We start from the raw sequence: 4,597 nt of genomic DNA, 5'->3' as shown, positions 1-4,597 counted from the left end.
AAAGGGGGAGGGAATTCATTAGGCCTTAAAAATAAATAGAGGGGCATAACAAGGGAGGGGGTAGAAAGGATAGTAAATCAAGGGAGGGAACAAGGGTTATTGGTTTGAAACAAATCACTAGTTTAAAAGGAAATAGCCTAAGAAGAAGGGGTAGAACTAAAAGAGAATACAAAAATATTGGGGAATACACAACTGATAATTATAACTCTGAATGTGAATGGGATGATTGATTATATTAAATTAAAAAGCTTTTGTACAAACAAAAACAATGCAACCAAAATCAGAAGGAAAACAACAAATTGGGAAAATATCTTTATAACAAAAAACTCTGACAAAAGTCTAATTACTCAAATATAAAAGGAGTTAAATCAATGTATAAAAAAACAAGCCATTTCCCAATCAACAAATGGGCAAAGGACATGAATAGGCAATTTTCAGATAAAGAAATCAAAACTATCAATAAGCATATGAGAAAGTGCTCTAAATCTCTAATAATCCTAATAATCAGAGAAATGCAAATTAAAACAATGCTGAGGTATCACCTCACTCATAGCAGATTGGCTAAATGATAGTAGGGGAGAGTAATGAATGTTGGAGGGGATATAGCCAAATTGGGACATTAATGCATTCCTGGTGGAGTTGTGAACTGATCCAACCATTTTGGATGTCAATTTGGAACTATTCCCAAAGGGCTATAAAAGATTGCCTTCCTTTTGATCCAGCTATACCATAGTTGGGTCTGAACCCCAAAGAGACCATAGATAAACAGACATATTAAAATATTTATAGCGATGATTTTTGTGGTGGCAAAAAACTGCAAAACAAGGGGATGACCTTCTATTGGGCAATGGCTGAACAAACTGTGGTATATGCTGTTGATGGAATATTATTGTGCTAAAAGGAATAATGAACTGGAGGAATTCCATGTGAACTGGAACAACCTCCAGGAATTGATGCAGAGTGAAAGGAGCAGGACCAGGAGAATATTGTACACAGAGACCAATACACTGTGGTAAAATAGAATGTAATGGACTTCTTGTACTTGAAGGAATGCAATGATCCATAACAATTCTGAGGGACTTATGTAAAAGAACACTACCCACACTCAGAGGAAGAACTACAGGAGAGGAAACACAAAAGAAAAGCAACTGCTTGAACACATGGGTTGATGCAGAAATAATTTGGGATGTAGACCCAAAACTAACACACCAATGCAACTATCAACCATTTGAAAATGTCTTGATCAATGACACATGTTAAAACCAGGGGAAATGCGCATTGGCTAAGGGGGGCGAGAAGGGGGTGCGGGGGGGGTGAAGGGGAAAGTAAGAACATGAATCATGTAACCATGATAACTTTTCTAAAAAATAAAAATTATTTAAAAAATTAAAAAACAACAAAAAAAGAGATTATACAGAATAATGGCAATATTGTATAGCTATCAACTATTAAGGATTTAGCTATTCTCGACAAAACAATTTTCCAAGACAATCCGAAAGGATTCATTATGAGAAATTCTATCAACCTCCTGAGAAAGAACAAACAGAATCTGAATTCAGATCAAAGCATATATTGTTCACTTTTCTTTTGTGTCCTTTTTGTTTGTTTGTTTTGTCTTCTTCTACAATATGACCAAAATGGAAATATGGTTTGCATAATCATATTTGTATATTTAGATCAGATTGCTTCCCATTTCAGGGAGGGAGGAGGAAAGGGAAGGACAGAGGGAATTTGGAACTCAAATGTTTTAGAAAATAAGTATTTAATATAGCTTTTACATGTAACCAGAAAAAAATTTATATATACATACATACATATATATATATATATATGGTTTTTTAAAGCCATCTACGAGATGACTCAGATCTTAGCTGGGCCATCCTTCACAGATGTAAACTTATTATATAGTGTCTGGGGTCATGGAATCATAAATTTAAAACTATATTAGATATCATTGCCCATAGAAGCAAATCCTTTTGTTTACTATTTGCCCCATTATTGAGAAGTTGAAGATCATGAAATTTGCCACAGAAACAGAAATTACTTGTTATAGCTTTGAAAACAAAAGCAGAAAGTTTCTGCTAAAGGTTTCACCCTAAGAGTTACTAAGAAATTGTTTTAGCAGACACAAAGCAACAGTTGCTACTTCATTATTATAAGCTTTTTAAGATAATATTGAGGAATTTGCACGCAGTTGCCCCCACAGGTTCCTAGGGAGCGGACACAATGGCAGGTCCCGCATAGGTCCCGGAGGTATTTTGGCTGCTTTGGCCTTCAGCACCCCAAAAAACGGTGACTCGACATTTTGCTGGTGGTACCCAGACAATGACCTTGATCCCCGGAGATGTAATTGGACCAGAAATCTCAGCTTCTGTTATGAAGACTTTTGATACTGCCAAAACACCCATTCAGTGGGAAGAGAGGAAGGTCACCACCATTAAAGGGCCTGGAGGAAAATGGATGATTCCTCCTGAAGCCCAAGAATCCATGGACAAAAACAAATTGGGACTGAAAGGCCCCATAAAGATACCCACCGCGGACAGACAGTCTTTGATGAACCTTCTGCTTTATAAAACATTTGACCGTTATACAAACGTGGGTCTGTGTCTCCATCAAAAGCTGCAAGACCTCTAACAGGGATGTGATTGCTGGGCGCTGAACAAAGAAGGTGAATACAATGGCATCCAGCACATGATTGTCGAAGGCGTGGTGCAGAGCATCAAGGTCTTCACCAAGGAAGGGAGCAAACAAATTGCGCAGTTTGCCTTTGAGTACTCCAGGAACATCAACAAGCAACAGCCCTGCACAAAACAAATATCATGCAAATGTCAGATGGGCTTTTTCTCCAAAAGTGCAGGGAAGTGGCAGAAAACTGTAAAGATATTAAATTTAATGTGATGTACCTTGACACAGTATGTTTGAATATGGTACAAGATCATTTTGATGTTCTTGTGATGCCAAACTTGCATGGGGACATCCTTAGTGATCTATGTGCTGGCCTTATAGGGGGTCTTGGTGTCACACGGAGTGGAAACATGGTGGCCAAGGGAGTTGCAATCTCTGAATCAGTTCATGGAACAGCCCCAGATGTTGCTGGAAAGAACCTATCCAGTCCCACCTCCCTGCTTCTGAGCGCTGTGATGATGCCCTTCCACACAGGGATGCATGACCATACCACCTGCTTTGCCACAATTAAAGATGGTAAGGGCTTGACAAGATTTGGGAGGAAACGCCAAGTGCTCAGATTTCAAGAAGGAGATCTGCCAATGAGTAGAAGACATGGATTAAAGGAAAGCTTCTCCTGTTAGGCAATAGTCACTCCTTATAGACACAACAGAAAAAGCTATTGTAGACTATACCATTTGTATACATTAGGGTTGCATATTTTTTGACAGAGCAAACATACTTAATTGGGCCTTTTCTTAATCCATTCTGTGCCTGGGACAAGAGTGACCCTCCAAAATTTGATTCCAACGTACTTTTTTCCAATGCTTTGTTTTATTTATTAAATATCTCTCTGGTGAAAATGTTTTATATGTTGTAAGGATGGATCCCTGTCCTGTCATTTTCCACTGTAAACCATTTTATATTTCAGTTAGAACAGGTTTTTTCCTCAGCTGAAAGACTTGCTTTAAATATCCAGATACTAAATTAACAAGAGAAACAGATAACTTTTTCTTTTTAAGAAAATCCCTATTTTCCTTGATGTACATAAAGTATAATGGAAATGATACAGGATACTAACATAGCACAAGATGACATTCTTATAAAAATAGACAGATATAAGAGGAATTTCCTGGGAGAGTCATATCCAAGAAGGTAGAGATGATACATTGTAAAGTTGTGTAGTGAACTAAGAAAAAAGAGATTTACTCTCCAAAAATTTTATTATATGCATGAATAAAGATTGTAAACTTGGAAAAGAAAAAGATAATATTGAGACTTAGAACCAGAAAGGACCTTACAGTCCTTTGAGTCCAGCCCCTTTAGTTTATAAATGAGGAAACTGAGGTACAGAGAAATTAAATGTCTTCACCAAGATTCCTTAGCTAGTATTATTTAAACTCATCTTCCTGACTTTAAGGTTCATTGCTCCATCCACCACAGCAAATTGTCTCCAAAACCTCCAAAACCAATGAAAGGCAGCAAGTATAATTATATAGAGTAATTGAAGATTGAGGTCAGCTGTTCCCAGCTGTTGGTTTGTTGCTCCAAACTGCTTTTGTTTTATCCTTGATCTATAGCTATAACACATTCTTCTTCCCCCAGTGTCTGTGTTTATACACCATATAACATATATAGATGGACATGAATGTATGTATTGACAAAAGGAAAATACCACAGGGACCCTGTACACTAGGGAAAGGGCTAACAGTAAACAACAGAAACAGAGGAATGGGGAATGAATGAGAACCACCAGAGGTGCAAGGAGTTAACACAAAGTATCTTAGCTGAGGAAAACAACCATTAACTGACATTCACAAAACCAGGGAAAGAGTTAAAATCTCTGTGGGTTCTTGATGGCTAGGAGAGAGAAAAACAAGGAAGTCATTATTTTTTTTTATAAAAGTTAGTTTAATGGATTTCTAAGGATAGG

At 37.3% G+C, this 4,597-nt stretch overlaps 1 pseudogene; it reads left to right on the top strand.

The window, feature by feature from the left end:
- The first annotated feature begins 2,226 nt into the window (after positions 1-2,226).
- On the top strand, positions 2,227-3,288 carry LOC123254640 (annotated as a pseudogene).
- The last annotated feature ends 1,309 nt before the right edge of the window (positions 3,289-4,597 follow it).

The sequence above is a fragment of the Gracilinanus agilis genome, unplaced genomic scaffold (assembly GCF_016433145.1).
Source record: "Gracilinanus agilis isolate LMUSP501 unplaced genomic scaffold, AgileGrace unplaced_scaffold27305, whole genome shotgun sequence".
NCBI classification, from domain to species: Eukaryota; Metazoa; Chordata; class Mammalia; order Didelphimorphia; family Didelphidae; genus Gracilinanus; species Gracilinanus agilis.
Note: the sequence above shows the minus strand (reverse complement) of the source record. Positions and strands in the feature narration are given on the sequence as shown.